The sequence below is a fragment of the Psammomys obesus genome, unplaced genomic scaffold, assembly GCF_907164565.1.
Source record: "Psammomys obesus unplaced genomic scaffold, mPsaObe1.curated_primary_1811, whole genome shotgun sequence".
Lineage (NCBI taxonomy): Eukaryota > Metazoa > Chordata > Mammalia > Rodentia > Muridae > Psammomys > Psammomys obesus.
The window spans coordinates 21898884-21918475 of NW_026592890.1; positions in this window are offsets into that span (position 1 = coordinate 21898884).

Here is a 19592-nt window from a genome sequence, read left to right on the forward strand (position 1 = left end):
CATGTCCACCACACACAGGAGGAGGGGTTGTTTCTTCCTGTACATTTATTTTAACAGAGCTCTTTCCTAGTCTCCTTTAGCATACGTCTTCCATATCTCAACCAAATTCGCAACATAGTGATTTTGAACACAGCTCAGAGTCACAAATTAATGTGGTTGCATCAGCAAAGAAATATGCCTAAATTAACGACAGAAAAAGGACCAAAATGCTACGATTGGACCAGCCATGACTGACTACTTCGGTTGGATATGGCCTCTGAAGTGCATGAGGGATAGCTGTTTGAGCAAATTAGTGTTAGAAGTGAAAAAAAAATGAGTGTGGGAGAGGATGGCAGGCGGGTGGGTAAAGGAAATAGTTTAGGGGTAGGCGCCTTCATAGTTAGAACACCTGTCGTGCCTTCATTTCTTCTCATCCATTTAAGTCCCATACATTTCATAATCGTGGGAATAGTAACTATTTCTAGCAGGGCCTGTCAGGTATGGCTAACCTTCGGACATTGAGACATGAATTGCCATCTATAGAATTTGGGCTCAAGAATGGTACAACCGAGCTACAAAAAGTACATCCCGTAAAACCTCATCATGTTTGAAGTAAGTTATAGCTTTGTGTCAAGCTGCTCATAGCCAGGGACTGTGTGCCCACAGGCCAAAGGTTGGACCCTCATGGTAGATCCCTCCACTAGCTGAGATTCAGCGTCCATCTTTCTTCCAATGTTAGGGAAACTTAGGACATTTTTTTTTTTTGTCAGTTCATTTTAGTTTGTTTTTTAGTTTTGTTTGTTTTGTTTTGTTCAGACAAGCTCTTGCTCTGTACTCCATGCCCAGCAGGCCCCCTGAGTGTTGGGATGGCAGGGGTGACAGTCACCTCTGGTTGCTTTTGTCTTTTCTCAACAATAGTGACAGGAAAGCAGCCAAGAAACTGCAAACTGAAATGGTGTGCCTCATGTCAAATACTCCTCTTGCCCATCCCAATTTCTGTGTGCCTGTCCATTCTGATTTGTTTTCACATAAGATTTCAAGGAATTCAGTTAGCTACGTGGTGACATCATCAAGACTTACACACGCTGTAGGAGTGTGCTGGGTCATCTACAGCGAAGTCTCCTCCGTTTTCAGTGCTCTTTGTGACTCACTGATGTGACCATTTCCATCCTTTCCAGAGCCTTTGTTGTACCCGATGGAAGCCAAGAGGAGTCCCAGGAGCTAACACTGCATGGTGGAGAACAGTTATCTCACACCCTCAGTGAGGTGCCTGGACCTTCATCTACTGAGTCTGCACTGTTTAAAAAGGTAATGTTTCTTTTTCTTTTCTTTCTTTCTTTTTTTTTTTTTTTTTGGTTGTTTGACACAGGGTTTCTTTGTGTAGCCCTTCATGTCCTGGAACTCACTTTGTAGACCGGGCTGGCCTTGAACCCAGAGATCTGCCTCCATCTGCTTCCTGAGTGCTGAGATAAAAGGCATATGCCACCATGTCCAGCTTTAACATTTCATTTTCAACATATGGTTCTCAGAAGTAAATATTTTTAGTGATGTAACATGTAAGATAAGTTTGGCGTGATGAAATAATGCATACTTATGAGGAACATTGTGTACTGTGTATGTTATTATATAGCTATGCTTATTATATCTAACATTATGACTTATTATATAATTCAGCATGATACCATATATATTATATACAACATACAATGTATATTATAACATTTCAAAGTGTATGACAATAAATTAGTCTCATTGGATATGTTGAGTCCCTGTACTCACTGTCCTCATTCTTTCTCTCTGTCATGGATCTTTGTCTAACTTTTTCTTTTTACTGAGGGCATTTGAACTGCTGTGACATCAATATTTGGAGTTAGTAGATCCTTCCCATAAAAAAAAATATAGCCATCTTCCCATGGTTAGATGTTTAATGTTGTTATCATTTGATTTTTTATAATTTATTTTCTTCAAACTAAAGCTTACCTTTTTATATGTAAAGCCAAACAATTTGCATTTCCCCAAACAACAGAATGCACCCACAGATTTTATTGGATCCACACATTCTATACTACATTTACTGCTACTAATTTTAAAGTACTGTAATAGCATTCTGTAAATCTGGTAATACTATATTGAATCCTTCCATTAAAATAAGATGACATTTGCTATACTTGCCGTGTACACGGAAATGAAGATTTTCTGATTACAAAGGTAATGCCACCCATCCCCCGATTTTTCATTGAGTCCCATCCTTAACCTCATTGCATACAGCAGATCAATATAAAGTGCGTAAGAGGTCTCCAACTTTAACGCTACCCTAGCCTTACATTACCCTGTGGGCGTAGTGTCATGCCTCCCTCTGAAAGCTGTCCCAAGACAAGGACAGAAATATTCATCATTAGGTTCCCATGCTCTGTTAAGTCAACCTAGTTGCTAATCTTGTTAAAAATAGGTCTACTAAAAATAATAATAATAGCAAAACCAAGAAAACTATCTCAGTGTGTAAGTCCTTCGTCCCAATCAGTTTTTCAGTTCAAGGCATCTGCATGGCCGGAGTCTCCTAGGTGACTCCTGAGAAAGGGTCGCTCAACCCCAAAGGGGCAGCCAGCCACAAGTTGAGAACTACAATCTAAGGAATGAAAATAATACAACACAACCCAAAAAGTCCAAGATAGGAAGCGGAATGAATAGCATATTGTAGCTTATAGAAGAGGCAGCAGAGTAGAGCATTCGCATATCCTTTTTGTAAATGCATTGACTATAGAAGTATACGTTAAAAGCTAATAATGCTAGAAGAAGACATGCTCCAGAAATTGGGAGACTGGGGCAGGAGGACTGCAAATTCCAGACTAGCCTGTTCTACATAGGGAGATGCAAAGTCTCTAGTTAATTCATCAACACTAGTAATAATTAGCTGGGATGGAGTGGGGTGGGGCATGAACAGGTAGGAGATACAAGCTTTTGATACTATGTGTGTTTGCGTTTCTTTCCGGGGGTTGTGTAAAAGAAATAGTTTAAGCATTATTATGATTAAAGTTAAGACTTTGAAACATATTCACGATCTCCAGGACCCTCCGATTTCTTATAAACTCTAACAGTCTGGCCTGCATCATCCGGGGTACTCCGCTCAGTCCTCGGTTTCCCTTTCAGGCAACTCTCTTGCCTTTGTATACCTTCTTCCCAGGCCCAGAGCACCCCACTTCTCTGGACTTGTAGACAAGCTCTTTCTTGGTGGCCTCTGCCCAGGAAGATTGTTCACTTTTCTCTCTGTGCTGCCAGTCACCGTAAGTGTCCTCTGACCTCAGTCTGTACTAGACTGGTTAGTAAGTCTTCTTACTAGATCAGGAGACTCTGAGGGCCTGGGATGGCCTATAGTGGTTGTCAACTCGGCAGGATCTAGAATGGCCTTGGGGACACATCTCCAGGCATGCTTGTGAGGGGCTCTCTCTTTAAGGTTAGACTCAATGTGACCAGCGCCCTCAGTCTCCTGCCACCCTGACTCCCCTTGACATGACAGACTGTGAGCGGAACAAACCCCCTCTTCCTTCAGTTCCTCCTGTCAGGTATCTTGTCCCAGGGCCACATGAATCTTGCACGGCTGGAAAGCAGCCTGTTCACAGTTTAAAAAAAAAAAAAAGATGCTGTCACTCGGACAGTATCCCAGTGTTTGAACAGTTTGAACCGTATTTTTGTTTAGGCTTTTACAGTAGATCAGGAAATCTCACCAAAAGCATGTGTACACAAACAAACCATGTGTGGACCTTGGAATCAACTCGACACTCGAAGGCCCACAGCTCCACCCTTTCCCCCCACTCTCATGCTGTACAGTGGCTGGACTCCCCTGAGAAAGAAATAGAGCCCAGTGGCCTGGACGTCTATCTCCCTCTCTCTGGGGCAGCCTCATAGCATGGCCTTTCCATGCACGCTCACCAGCTGTGTGCCAGAGGCTTTCAAACAGTGGGGTTCAAACAGTGGTTGTCTTGCCGGCTTTCCCATCTGAAGGTGTTAAGGTCACCAGGACGGAATAGGAAAGCCCAGGGAGGAATTTGTTTTCTTTCCTTCCCAAGTACATGTTGACTCTTCCTTCCTGTGGGTGTTGTTTATTTACATATGTATAAATAAACATATAAACACATGTAAGCCAGTTCATTTCCTGTATTCTGACAAGCTAGAGGGCCTCATGTGTGGGAGGGTGTGTGTGTGTGTGTTTTCAACAACCTGGTAGTATATAATTTTTCTCCTAAGCATTCTTACTTTCTTGTGGCAAAAGAAATGTCCAGCTGTAATGAAATACACAAAACAAAGGCTTCAGGCTCTCTCTACCTTGACAGGTAACTGCTTTGTATCCCTTACTACTTATTTATATGAGCTGGTCCAGTATGGCCTATTTTTAACAGAAAGTTCAGGTGCCACATACAGTTCCCCAACTTACTTGTCCTTTTCTTTTCCCTCCCCAACTCCTAGCAGCGCCACCTGTAGTCTAGTCTGGCCTGAAACTTGTTACATAGCTTGAGGATGACCTTGACAACTCGGCTTCTTCTTCACTAAGACGTCATGGTCATCCTTTTTCCAAGTCACCCAATGACTGCTTCGTGATAAGTAGTATTCTTCCTATGTAATAGGATGGATAGATGATCATAGTTTTCCTGTTTTATGGACACGGGACTGTTCCCTGCTTTTTACCTTTTTTTATTGTTGTTGTTGCTAGTTCTCTATATGACCTAAATTCTCTTAAAAGCAGAATTGCTAAATTGAAAACATTCAGGTCTTGGATTGTTATATTCTCAGACTGGCCATAAAAAGGGTTTAACAACTTATACTCCCTCATTGAATGTGTCTTGTTTTGTTTTTTTGTTTGTTTGTTTGTTTGTTTTTCTCCTCTTTGTATAATGGATGTAACCAATCTTTTTAAATCTTGCCAGTCTATTGCTACTGTAGTATTTACATTTGCAATTTCTCAATCAAATGGTGTTGAAAGTCAGAAATGGTGCTCACCTTGTAATCCTAGTGCTAAGGAGGCTGAATTAGGGGAATTGTCTTCAATTCCAGGCCAACCTAGACTGCAGAATAAGGTCCCATCTCAAAAAAGAAAATAAATCAATTAAAAAAATAAGAATGAGGCTAAGATTTGTTTTTATTTTATTTTATTTTTATTTTTTGAGACAGAGTCACTATGCAGCTCAGGCTGTCCTGGAACTCATTCTGTAGACCAGGCTAGCCACAAACTCACAGAGATAGCCTGCCTCTGCCTCTTGAGTGCTGGGGTTTAAGACGTGTCATCGCAGTCTCAGTGAGGATAACTTTTTCTTTAAAATTTTTTGGTCATTTTATATTTTTGCAAAGAATTCTCTTTTCCTACTCTTTCTTTGGGTTTTTATACGTGGTATATATTAAGAGACACTGTGATAGTTCGTGATATTTAGTCCTGACAAAAGATTTTTTTGTTGTTGTTGTTATTTTCTTTTCTTGAGACCAGTTCCTGGCAGTCCAGGAACTTGCTATATAGATCTGCTTGCCTCTGCCCCTGGAATACTGGGATTAAAGGCATGTGCCGCCATGTTCAGCCTTTATAAAAGTTTTTATAGGAAATATTTTTATCTTCTGTGGCATCATTTCTCCCCTTTCTCCTCTTTTCTCCTCTCTCTCTCTCTCTCTCTCTCTCTCTCTCTCTCTCTCCTCTCTTCCCTTCTCCATCCTTAGAGGGTTCGTCGAGCAAATGGGAAATAGGCATGGGACTGGCAATTATTGGCATGGACGTTGAAGAACTGCCTGAATTACTCTTCATTCTGCACATTGGCCCTCTCTTTGCACAAAAGCTTTCCAAGACTTAAAACGCAGGGTGTGGGAACAATTAAGAGGGGTCCTCCAGGATGCTGCAAGCAGCTACAGGGAAGATGGAACTCCTATTGAGAGGATCAAGGCGTGGCTGTCCTGACCAGCATAGCTGCTGGAAGGCATCACCAGTGATCCTAAACCACAGGAGAATAACAAAGCTCGGCGCAGTGGTAATTATTGTTATGGTTCTGACATCCTGAGATGTCAAGCTGAATTCCTACCAGCAAATGCAACACAGGAGAAAATTAAAGCTATGGTGACATCATGCCTACAATAAAGAGGAGTCAGGGCCGGCAATGCTCACTCGTTTTCCTGAGGCCACTGAGACAGGATCTCTCATTTGGAGAGATGACACCATTGAGCCTGGCCTTCTTCTGAGTGGACACAGGGTCTCTCTCCTGGGCTCAGCAGAGTGTTTGTTTTGGTCAGAAGTTCCCCTTTGGGATCAAAAACAAAGGCCCAGGCTGTTGCTCAGCCTGGGGCTGTCAGGACACCAGCTGACCGCATATGTGGCTGGGACACTGCTGTTCCCCCTCGGAGAGAATCTAATCTGAAGGAGGATCCAGTCCAGCACCTTGATGGGGGGCCGAACTTGCTGCGGCTGCGGCTGCGGCTGTGGCAGGTGTAACGGTTGTGCCAACAATCGTAGCAGGAGTGTGGACTCTCGAAACAGGGGCCTCGACTCCCGGAATAGATGTGAAAATTCCAGAAACAGGTACTATGACCGGGATCTGGAGGTGAGTCCTAGCTGAAGATCTTCTGTGGAACTGGGGTTTGTTTTGCTCTACAGCGTATCTCTTTCCAGGTGTTCAGATGTGAGGGTATGAGTGGGAGCCAGCATTTATCACTGGTGTCAATGGCTAACAGTTTTAGCTTGAATCTGTTGGTATCCCCGTCACTATAATTAAAATACACATTCATTTCTCTCTCGTCTCCTCTCTTCCCCTAGCCTTGCATTAATTATTTTTCTTATAATTGGCTATAGTTTAGTTGTTGAAGTAACTGAAGCTAATACTGCTGGGTATTGTTCTCTGAGACTTTGCCTCCTCTATGAGAAAGTTTTTGGACCCTTGTGTTTTTGTTTTTGTTTTTGTTTTTTTAAAAAAAACAACTTTACATTTTTCTCTAAAGCCATTTTCCTATTGGCTGAGCTCATTTGCATGGTACCAGATAATAATAAACCGTAAGATTGTTTGTTAGGGTCTGCCTAGGGCGCAGTTGGTAGAACACTTGCCTAAAATGCTCAAGGCTCTGGGTTCGATCCCCAGCTCCACACAGACTAGGCATGGCGGCGCACGCCTGTAATCCCAGCACTCAGATGGAGGCAGGAATTCAAGGGCCTCTCTGGGAGCATAGTGAGTTTGAGGCCAGCCTGGGATTCAGGAGACCCCGTCTAAAAAAAAAAAGATAAATAAAGATGCTTTGAGAAATGGCATTTGAAAAAAGTAGATGGTCATTTTCAGATTCTGCTTCTGTTGTTTTCAGTGCCAGGGATCAAACCCAGGGCCTGTCCGTGTGAGGCAAGCACGCTACCTCTGAGCTGTATCTATAGCCTCTGTTTCCAGGTTTGAATCCACAGCTCAGAGTTGCCTTTTGTGTACCAGATTTCACCAATTACAAGACAGAGAGACGGCGCTAGCTCTCTCAGCCCTGACGGTTTCCCCATCATCCCCACTCCCTGCTTGTTGGACCTGTACTGCTCTGTAAAATGCGGAAGCTGTCCCCACCAGCCTTCACTCACCTTTGATGCTTATTCACCCCGTTCTCCACCTGTAATGGCATATATACATTTGCTTTGTTCTGCGCACGGGAACTTTGAAGCTGTTTGGATGGAATGCATAAAATGTGTGTCAGCCCTGTTTTGTAATACGCTCTAGGAAAAAAGCGTGTCCCATAAACTTTTGATGTGTTCTTTTTATTTTTTTTGTCCCCCTCTCAGAATTCCCCAATCTAACCCATAATTTAATAGAATGGGTAGTTGGCTTTAACATGTTTGTATGTACCTACAAAAAAACACACTTTCGAGAAACATCTAAGTGCCGATGGCAGTTTGAGATAGAACGGAGCGTTTGATGGTGGCTCTTCTCTGATGCAGGGATGCTTTCCGTGAGAGCATCCTCCCGGGTGCGTCCTCGGCTGGGGATGGAGGATCTTAATCAGTGTTTATTTCTGTGACTCTCAGTTTTCCTGCCGTGCTGCTGAGGGCCTCTTTCCACCCCTGCGCCTGATAAGCCTCAGATTTGAGATGCTTAGTTTTTAAACACCACCTAGGGAGAGGCCTAAAGTCATTATACACAGGTCTGTGGTCTTCGATAATTATTGGCCAATTAGCAACTCTCTAGAGATATTTTTAATGATTTCCAACCAGCACTCTGGCAGAAAATGCCCAGAAGAACCTGAGAGAAAACTCAAATTTGTGCCTGGAAGACAGGACCAGGGACATTAATTTAAATGCACAGAGCCTTGGTGACAATTTGTGATTAGGAGAGAGCTCTGTGATGGTGAGAGATAAAGCAAAATGGGTAACTGCTGGCAAACTGGGTCATCTTGGTCCCTGAGACCCAGGGACCTATTCCTAGCTCACTAAGTGAAGGGCTTAGGGGCCTGGGAGTGGCTGTGTGGATCACCAAGGTGATCCCACTGAGAGCCCTGAGCCATGAGGAGCTAAATGTGCTTAACCTCAGTGTGAGAGAGGTGGGGGCTATTTAGGTCACTGGTATTAAAACATCCACTTTAAAATATCTCCCTGTTAATGGTGATGCCAGTCAAATCAGAGCCCTCAGATTTTCTGACAACCTTTGCCTAAAATAACTTAAAACCTAAGAAAAGTATGCTTTCTTCAAGAATTACCTTCTAGGCTTGGAGTGGTGGCACACGCCTTTGATACCAGTACTTGGGAGGCAGAGGCAAGAGGATCTCTGTGAGTTTGAGGCCAGCTTGGTTGCTATAGGGAGCTCTAGAACAATCCCCTATCCCTCCTCCCAAAAAGTTAACTTATAGCTGGAATTGGGGGCACAGGCCTGTGATCCCAGACACCTGATAAGCTGAGGCAGGCTTATTGAGACCCTGTCTCTAAATAAATAAATAAGTAAATAGGCTGGGACTGTAGGTCTGCACCAGCCTAACATGCACAAGGCCTTCAATCCCCAGTTCAGTCCACAGTCCTGGGGGGAAAAGTTCTAAGAGTTTTGGAATTAGATAATGTTTCACCTTAATGTGCATGCTAATTTAAAAAAAAAATTGGTTTTAAATACTTTACCAAGTAACAATATACATAGTAAACTAAAAGTAACTTTTGTTTTATTTTAACAGTGTAATAGTCTAAATATGTATTTATTTTATAATTTCTGATTAAATACTATCTTATTTGTAAAGGTTCTCTGAGTTCCTAGAGTCTTATCTGCCATTGCTAGTGTTCTCGGGGAATTTTGTGACATCCCAGACAGTCCTCCATATTTAGAAATGGTGTCTCTTTCCACCAAGAAGTGGCTTCTTTAGTGCACCGAACTTACATCTTTTAAAAACTAAAATGCATTATTAGTTTTTATGTTTGGGTGCACACTCATGTGCCACCACATGTCATGGTGGTCCAGAGGATAACTCTGTTGAATCGATCCTCTCCTTCAGTCTTGGGGGGATCAAACTGGGTCACCAGGCTTTAACAGTAAGAGTCTCCACAGCCCTGGGGAATAAAGCTACAAATGTAGCTAAGACCAGAGCCGTCAGCTTTGGTGGGCTTCTGAAATGTGTCATAGGAATTGGACTAGATGGTGCTCTGTGGTGCCTCAGCATCACATGGGCATGCCTCCAAGGCTCCAGGAGGAAATAGGAAGCTGGGGAGGAGGTAGTCGGGGAGGGGGGCTTGGGCTTGATGGCTTCAGGCTGTGTCTTCAAAGCTCAGAGGACAACTTCCCACTCTCCCATCTTTCCACTTCCCAGCCTTTCAGTGTCCCACCATCCCGCCCTCCCGCCTTTGTCTATTTTTGGCATTTGGCTGAATGTGTGCAGATGTCTTTTTAATAAAATACTGAGATCCTGGAAAAACTCTTGGAAACAACTAGAATAGATTATGCATAATATTCTTCTGCATCTAGGATCTGAATCTAAATAAATTAATAAAGCAAATACATTTAAAAAAATAAAAGAAAGACATTTTGTCACACGGATCCCATTATCTTACTTATTGCCCCCATATTCATTCAGATCTTTTTGCTCTACTCTTTCATACCCAGCTTGTCTATTTTTGCCTATAAATATTGTTTACCTTCAAGTAAGTTTCCTGTCCCTAAATGCTTTCTGCCGTTAGGGTTGGCTAATCATATCATTCTAATTGTTTTCACATTTTATTTTCATCTGTGCATCAGGGATCTTAACTGTTTAGATATGTCACTTCTTCCTAGTCATTTTTAAAGCCACCAGCGGAATGATAACCAAGTTGGAGTTGCTAGAGGAGAGGGACAATTGACGACTTGGTACTTTGACTTCATTTGCTAGATGATCTTGCAGTGAGCCATCTTATATGCCTTCATGTCTTTAAAGAATGATTCTTGAAATAGCAGTTCTATCAGGGTTGTGAGTATACAGGCACAGGCCACCATCCCAGGTAGAAAATGGAGCCAAACATAATGTCAGAATGTGAACAGCGAGGAGGGGGTTGGGTGGATTCAGGAAGACAGAAAAAGAATCACCAGAAGGTCAGAGTTCGTGAAATGAAAGATGGGGTCGAACTTATCATGTGCTCAGCATTCACTCAAAGTCCACTAACAGGCCGTAGGCCTCCTTCAGGGTTTTGTTGTTGTTGTTTGTTTGTTTTGGATTTTGGTTTTGGCTCTTTTGAGGTAGAGTCTTGCTGTGAATCCCTGGCTGGCCTGGAACTTGCTGTACCTACTGCCTACACTTGCTTTGAACTCATAGAGAACTCTGCTTGCTTCTGCCTTCCAAGCACTGGGACTGACGGTGTGCGCCACTGTATCTGGCCATTTTTAAATTTTAATTATATGTGTATGTCTGTGCGGGGATAAGTGCACATGAGTATAGGTGCCCCACCCTCAGAGGCCAGAAGATAGGCCGGATATGCTAGAGTTGGCATATCCACCTGCCCAACATGGATGCTGGGAACGGAACTTGGTCTTCTGCAAAAGCAATGTGTACTTTCAATCGCGGAGCCATCTCTCCAGTCCTTTTGTTTCTGTAGTTTTACTGCTATCATTCTGCCAGTGTCTTATCTTTTGTCTTTTACTTGGCATGTACGCTATTTATTTATTCAGTCAACACATGCTGATGGGTTCCCTTGAGAGCTGCTTCTTGCAACAGAAAGGGAATGAGAAAAAAATTCTCTACAATACTAATGCTTAGCCTAAACCAAGACTAAAAGAAACGAGAGACTAGTATTTAAGATTTAAAACTAAGATACACTGTGTTGGTTACAGTTAATATTACCTTACTGTCTTGCATATAAGAAAGGCATCAGAATGAAGAAGAATGTTTTGCCTGGTTGAATGGTTGAATATAGGAGAGAACAAACTGGCCAGGGGGACTCTCTCTGGGCAGAAAAGAGGCGCAGAAAGACCTGAGTAGTAGCTCCCTCCTCAGAAATGTTGGGTGGGAGTCCATTTGTTAAATGCAGACAGATAAATTGTTGTGAGTTCTGAAGCAAAGATCGATATTTTCTTTTTTTTTTGGCCCCCCCCAAGATCGATATTTTCTAATGGATGGAATATGTGAGAGGCAGTGGCACCAATCTTGATGGAACAGAGTTGTGTACAGGAAAATAAAAAGCTTTGAGAGCAGGTGGGGACAGACACTCAGAAACTGCTCATGTGGCAGCCCAAACTGTGAGTTGGCATGGAGGCAGAGGCTGTTGAATGAGATAAAGTCAAGAGACAGGGTGATAAATCCCTTGTGTCGTGTGAGCAAACGTGGAAAGACTTGATTTGAAGCATTTAGACTCAGAGAATGGAGACATCCCCTAGCGACAAACCCAAGTCTTCGGAAGGGAACTGGCTGGGGTTGGGAAGGACAGAGATGTGTAGGCTCGTTTTAGAGGATTCTGACTCTGAAGCAGTCAGTTAAAGACTAGCCAGAGAGATTTGGAATGTTTTTAGAACAAATGAGAAGCTGGAGGCTTTTCTGTTATTAATTAGTTAATTTTGTAAATTAACGTTAAAATTCATTTGTCAGCAAAATCTAAACAGGAACATATAAAGCAAAGCGCTGTTATTATCCCGCTTGGAGCAAACAGCGTATACTTTGCTATCAAAGCTATGAGTGTATCATTCTATATGCAGAGATTTGGTTATGAGTCCCCAAATCTGAAGGCTCTTTGCAATGTTTCCGTTTCAGCAGCTTTGCCTATGGGGTGGACAACTTACGGAAACTTCAGAGAATGTAGCGGTGAAGGGAACTAGAGATGGTCTGTGAGAATTCAAGAAATGATCACGGGCTTAGAATGAACGATTACATCCCAAACGGAAACAAGTAGAAAATGCAAAACAAGGAAATTCAAAAGAATGGGTAAAATAAGGGTATTGGGGTTTGGCAAAAGGAATCGTGTTGAACTTGTCCAGGTCTTAAAGATCGCCAGGGTGGAACAGGTGTCCATGCTGCTCTGAACTTGCTCCAAGTCATCCAACCCAAATGGAAAGCTCTTTGGAAACAGAAATATTACAAAAGAATCTTAAATTTTGGAGAAGACAGTTTCTGCGTATAGCATAATACATTACTAGTTTCGATGGCAAAATATATGTTATTTGCTCTACATGAGATAATTAAAGACACATTGCTGGAAGCGGGGCCTGGAGCTTCTCTTCAGGCTGATGGAGAGGTCCAGTCTGGGTGTCTTGGGTGGAGTGGCTGACGGAAGGGTTTCCCACACACAGATGGGGGAGGCTCTTTGGTTAAGATGGGACAAACCAGGCAGTTTTAGAAGCCAAGTGAAGTACAAAGGAGATGGGACAGGACTGAAAAGACTTCCGAATGAGGGAGGTACAGGTTACCAGAGATTGGGGTGTTGAGCATGATGGCCCAAAATTTTATAGAGTAAACGGAAACCCTGTCAGTTAAGAACACGGCATTGACACATAAAGAAATTCATGACAGAGTTAATTTTCTTTATAGAGAGGGGGTAAGTCGGTGTCTGAAAAGAAAGTGATTTGGCAATAACCACCTGGTGGCCCCTGGCAGGTGTGGTTGGAGGAATCAGGAAACTGATGGCTGACAGAAAGGCCAGGGTAGTCAAAGTCAGAGATCCAAAGTCTGGCCCTGGAAGTGGGTGTTTGCCCATGTTATTCCATGGGATGTAAAAGTTCCAACCCACAGAAATGTGGGGTCTTTTATTCTCCCAGCAAACACGTTGGTGTGACCTGTGAAGCAAGGAACCCCGTGTGATCCACTATTGTTGGCTTCCCCGACACAAGCGAGTAGCTGTCCCAGGACTAATGCTGTAACCATGGCTACAATCTGGTCCCCTTCTTTTGTCCTCTTCTTCCCACTGTTCTTTCTGCACAGAGAAGGCAGAACCATGTCGTCATGTGGCAATCAGTTCCCATCGTTCTCCTGCTCATGTCCTGGGGTGTCCTGTTGTGCTGAGAAGAGAACCTTCAGTCTTCCCACAGGTTCTTGGTCCCTTGTGACCTGGTGTGTGCTCTCGCCTCCCTCCCTGCCAGTCTCCCTCCCCTCTCTCCCCTTATCCCACCTGAACTCTTTCGTGCTGGGAGAATAATAGAGCATCCCTTGTATGCTTGGCCTGGAACACACTCTTGGAAGCCTTCAGGAACTGATCGCCACTCGTTCTTCATATTCCCTTTAAATGATACCTCTGCAGAGAGGCCACTCGGACAGCTCAGCCTATAGGAATTGTCCATAAGTACAAATCACTATGTGATGTTTTCCTGTTTGTTTTTGTCTATCTTCCGTCTCTTGTAACATAAACCAGGAAGCAGAGGTGTTTTTTGTTTTTTTTGTTTTGGTTTTTTTTTTTTTTTTGCCTCTTGCTCACAGCTGTGTCCTCATTCCTAGCAGCGTGCCTGGCACATACCGAATGCTCAGTAAAGTTTTCCGACCGAGGGAGGACATATTCTGTATGTTTCCTTTATTTCAATTTAATTTGCTCAACCATCTTATTGCCCAAGGACCTCTGAACAGTGAGCAGGCATTAGGAGTTTGTTAGTTTTTAAGTAGGGTCTCATTTGCTCATGTCAGTGTGACACAGTAGTAGGGGACTCAGCTGACGCTCGGCAGTATAGTGCCCGGGACTCACCTTAGGCAGTTAAGTCCACAATCTGTTTTAGTTCCTTCTCATCCACTGCCCCAATTAATGACACATTGTTTAAAATCTCCCGGCATAGATATCTTCCATAGCAGAGAGCCATTCTCGGTTAGGAAGCAGTTTTGTGACCGACAGCTTTGACAGCTCCGCTCCCAGGCCCAGACTGGGACAGACTGACTCGGTCACCTATGCTAGGACAAGCCTGAGTACGTGGGCTGCCAGGCTTAGTCCCTTCTTTTGCTCAGGGACATTTCTGTCTCTCTCTCTCTCTCTCTCTCTCTCTCTCCCTCTCTCTCCCTCTCGTGATCTCAGTAGCAGCCAGGAAAACACGACCCTATGACATACCCAGAAGTGAAATCCCAGCATGCCCTTCCCTCTCGGAACCCACTGGAGAAACAGAACTAAAATGTCTCTGCTTCATGGAGCTGAGTGCAGAGCAGGAACCCAGAGGCCGGTGTGTAATCCTTTCATGAAGTAACTGTAGAGGTGGCAGCCCACCCTCCTTCCAGTGACCGATGCAGCTGCGCTGGGCTCTACCACGCTATAATTAATACATACCATTCCTCGAGGCTGGTGCCGTGAAGCCTGCTTCTGATTAGCACCGCACAATCATTAATTAGCCCATACTCGAGGCCCCGAGCTGGGTATCATTATTCCTGCTTTGCAAACAAGGAAAAACAAGGATGCTAGGGCCCAGACTCTGAGTGCTATGTGGCTGGGCGTAATAAAGAATCTTGGAATTCCTCGTTATAGATGGGTTTCCTGTACTAGGAAGTCTGTCCGTATTACCGTGGAAGACTAGTGGGAATAAACTGCCAAACAGGTTGTTCTTGCAACCTGTTTAGTCTCCAGCCTTCTGGTTTTCAGCACGAAAGGAGACTGCTTTCTGCTTGGTTTGGTGGGGGCTGAAAGAGAGGGACTGTGGCAGGGGAAGGGAGGCTGCCTGGCCTCCGGGAAGAGCAGGGGCCTGCTGTGTGACTTTTGATCTTTAGGCAGATGTTACCTGCACTTTGTGTGACCGAGCTTTATGAGAAGGTCACTTAAGTCTGTAAAACTGGGTTATTCTTTGCAGTGAGGGTTGAACATGCAGTCTGGCCTTCCTTTCCAGAGGATTTCTGATAAATTCTACAAGCCCAGAACAGACAAGTCTGATTCTAGAAGCCCTTCAGCTCACGGGTGGCAGAACAAACCTGGGAAGAGTCTTCACGTGCAGTGTGCGTCTCTGCCTGCCTCTCATGGTGGCTGCCTAGTGTTTCCTCCAGTCACATTTCCACAGGATCCCATCTATTTTAATCCTCCGTATAAACTATTTAAATCAGTCCAGAAGCTATTCTGCACCCAATAGGTAACACACTGCCTAGGGGTTGGTTTCCGGAACTTGGCACGCCACAGGAGTCCTGTTAGGAGAGTGCAGTCCCAACTGCCAGTTACTTCCCAAACGGGGTGAGCACTAACAGCCAGGTAACAGGTGGGCTGTGAGTCAGCTGGGAAGGCAGCCCCGAGCTCTCAGTTCTGCGAGCTCCTGACCCTAGACAAAGGGTGTCGCAGCCCGGTTGGGCACCCTTTGTGCCAGGCATTTAGTAAAAGACAAGTTTTGTTTATTTGTATGTCAGAGACAGAAAGGAAGTGACAGCCTCTCTTGCATCACTGCCCGGCATCTTTGGTCTGAACTGGGGAGAAGTTCATGCGAAAGCATTTCTTTGAACAAACTGAGCCGACCCACTAAAATACTCACTGGTTCTAATGTATTCTTAAGCAATCCATACTTTCCCCACTGACATCCAGTTTATCAATAGGGCCTTTGATTTTGTTGTCGTTGTTTTGCAAAGGGAGAAAAATATCCTAATATTTTGCAGACATAATCCACATTACATTTTTAATCAGATGCAGGATTTGAAAACAGTAGGTTTTTTTTTTTTTTTTCTTAAATTGTTCTTCTTGAGACAAGGTCTCACTGTATAGCCCAGACTCTCTAGATAGCTTCAGTCTTCCTTCCTTGGGCCCTCTGCAGTCCTGGGATTATAGGTATGACCCTCCATGCCTGGCTTGGGGTGAACTATTCTTTCTGTAGAGAGTTCCCGCCACAGTGCTATACAACAGGAAATGGTTTTGTTTGTTGTTGTTGTTGTTTTCTTCTTCTTGAGTTAAATCTGAGATTCTCCTGGGTCCTAAATGTGTGGAAAGGTAAGTTACATAGGTGTTTCGGAGACTTGTGTAGCCAAGGAGAAAGCTGCAACGTGAGCTGTCTAGGACTCAGGAAGTGAGCTGTTCCCAGCAGAGTTTCCTAGATGGCTTATTTGGGGTCTTTTTGTAGGTCAATAAAAAATGTCATTTTTTTTTTGTCGCTGTTTTAAATACAAACCACTTTTACCTTTCAATACTTCTTTTTCCTTTAAAAAGAGTGTACTAGGGGCTGGAGAGGTGACTCTGAGGTTAAGAGCACTGACAACTATTCCAGAGGACCTGGGTTCAATTCTCTGCACCCACATGGCAGCTCAGCTGGAGTTACAGCTGTCTGCAACTCCAAGCCCTGACACTCTCACACAGACATACATGCAGGCAAAACACCAATGCTCATAAAATAAAAATAAAGATATTAAAAAGAGTATTGTCGAGCATGGTGGCCCGTGCCTGTAATCCCAGCACTCAGGGAGGCAGAGGCAGGTGGATCTCTGTGAGTCTGAGGCCAGCCTGGTCTACAAAGCCAGTCCAGGACAGCCAAAGCTACACAGAGAAATCCTGTCTCAAAACAAGACAAAACAAAACAAAAAAGAGTATTTAGATTTTACATGGTAGTGTGCGATGGTTTGGATAAGAGCAATTGCATAGCAATACAGAAATGTTCCCACAGTGTTTTGAAGTAGAGATTTGGGAGGGGGCATTTGTGTGCATGTTAGCACAGGTTAGTGCAAGCCTGCTTGCTCACTAGGGAGTGAACTCACAGCTCTGCACATGCCGAGCGCACATTTTCCCTACCAGTGAGCTGCATGCACATTTAGCCCTGAAGTGTGTATTCTCTCTGCTCTTATAGTAAATTACCACTCGCCTGTTACTTTTATTAGTTGTTTTTTTTTTTTTTTTAAACGTTTCCCTTGTGTTGCCTGTCGTTTTTTTTGTCAAAATCTTTCAGATTTTGGCGGTTAAGGAGTCACTTGCTTGGAAATGAGCTCACAATGCTCGTAGGGGGGTCAGAGGGGTCGAAGCTGCCCCCAACTCTAGTGTTCCTTTAGTGTGTACACATCTCTCTGTGTGTACACTCACGTGCAGGCGTGTGAGCACCTGTGTGTGTCTGCTTATAGGAGCCGGAAGTTGGGACTGAGTGTCTTTCTCAATCAGGCGTCACCTTCCTTTCTGAGACAGGCTCTCTGACTGAACGGTGATCCGAAAGCCCCAAGGGCCACTCTGTGCCCACCTCCCCAGTTACAATGGGATTACAGGCACCTCTTTCCATCCCTGGCTCTGACGTTGGTACTGGTATCTAAACCCAGGGCCTCCCGCTCGCATGGCAAGCTCTTTGCTGAGTGAGGAACCTCACCAGTTCCCCCGCTCTAGTCTTATTAACATTCACTTTTTTTGTACAGAATAGTTGTTAACACCCACACAAATAGAGATAATAAAATAATAAAACATCACTCCCCCCCCCCACACACACACTTCCATTTACACACACTCCAGTTTTAACAATTACCAAGGCCACATCTCGAGCCCATCATACACACACACAGAATTAAAAGCCAAACTGGCTAGCCAGATGGCTTAGCGAGGAAAGATGCTTGCCACAGAGGCTGGGAGGCCTAAGTTTAATTCTTATACCCCACACAAAGACAGAGAAGACCAACACATGTGCTGTGACACATAAATACAGACACACATATGCATATCATGTGTGTATGTGGGAGCATACAACACACACACACACACACACACACACACACACACATATTAATAGCTTTTTAAAAATCAAAAAGACCAAGCCTGTCAATGCGAACTCCTGATATTTATTTGTAGTTAAGTTATTAGAGGATACGCCTGTAGATTTCATTTTTCTGGTTTTTTTTTTTTTTAAGGTTTATTTATCTACTTTTGTGTGTGAATGCATGTGAGCGCTGGTGCCTGCGGAGCCCTGTGATGCTAAGTCCTTTGGAGCTGGAGTGACAGATGGTTGTGAGCCACCATGTGAACGTGGCAAATTAAACTCAGGTCCCCCCTGGGAGAGCAGCAGCTACTCTGACCTGCTGAGCCATCTCTCTAGCTCCCCATGCATTTCCTTGCTCTGCCAGCCGAGGGGATCTGGAAGCAATGGTACCTCAGAGGTAATGAGCACAGCCAGACATCTTTGCTGCTAATACCAGGGTCCTGTAAAATGAACCAGCCTTCCACGGAAAATACCTGACCTTAGGACTGCTACACACACTATCTAAGATGAACCTGGAGCAGCTTATAACGGCAGAAAGTCAAAAACGGTGAAACACGTCTGAAAACACAGCAGTGCGGGTATGTAGGAAAGAAACGGCAGCTGGCTACACCAAAACAAAACCCATAACGGCCAAATGTGGAACACTCCGAGAGACAGAATAAATGAAGAGGCACTCCTATAACTCACAGTATAAAATAAGTATCTGAGTCCATACTGATAATCAGAAGTACAAGATAGAGAAATGGCTCTGACCCAGACCCGGATCAGTTGTAAAAATACATTTGAGATGATAGGAGAAATTAGAACACTGGCTGGTATCTAACCATACGAAATGATTAACAGTAAGGACTTCCAGTACGATAAAATTGTGGCTGTGGCTTGTTGAGATGTTTTTACTAGCGATATTAGTGATCCATTTATAGGAGAATGGTATGTCTAGGGGTGGGTTGTTTTAGTTTGAACTTTGTAAATGAATGGATGAAGAAGAAAGGACAACTATCTACATTAGGGCCACTGAACATTTACGAGTCTCAGCTAATGTTTGAGCACCAGCGTGGGTCATTAACTGTAATAGAAGGGGCCACACCAATACCATGTGTGAGCATGCATGTGTGTGCCGTGGCCGTGCGTGTGCGTGTGCGTGCGTGCGTGCGTGCGTGCGTGCGTGTGTGTGTGTGTGTGTGTGTGTGTATTTTATCAGTTCTCTTCCTCCAGAGGACCCTGACTACCATGTGCATAGGAAATCTCTGAACTGGCTTGCCAGGTTTCCCATCAACCGAGAACTGGCTTAAGGAATAAAGTCCCTTAAACTAAAAGAAGTCCAGTCCTAGGTATGGAGTTCTCTTCTCCCACAAATATGTCAGCGTATATCTCTAGAAAAGATGCTGTCAAAAAACTGTAAGCACAACCCTGTTATCTCACTGGTGACGATATTGTTAATTACTCGGTATTAGCAGGTATCCTGCCACCTTTCACATTACCCCAGCCATCTAATGTATTCTGCGTGTGACTGGAGTTTCTATGCTGCAGCTTGGTCAGTGCGTCGCCTGGGCCTCTTTCAGCCTGTGACAGCTCATCCTTCTTTTCTTCTTGCCAAAT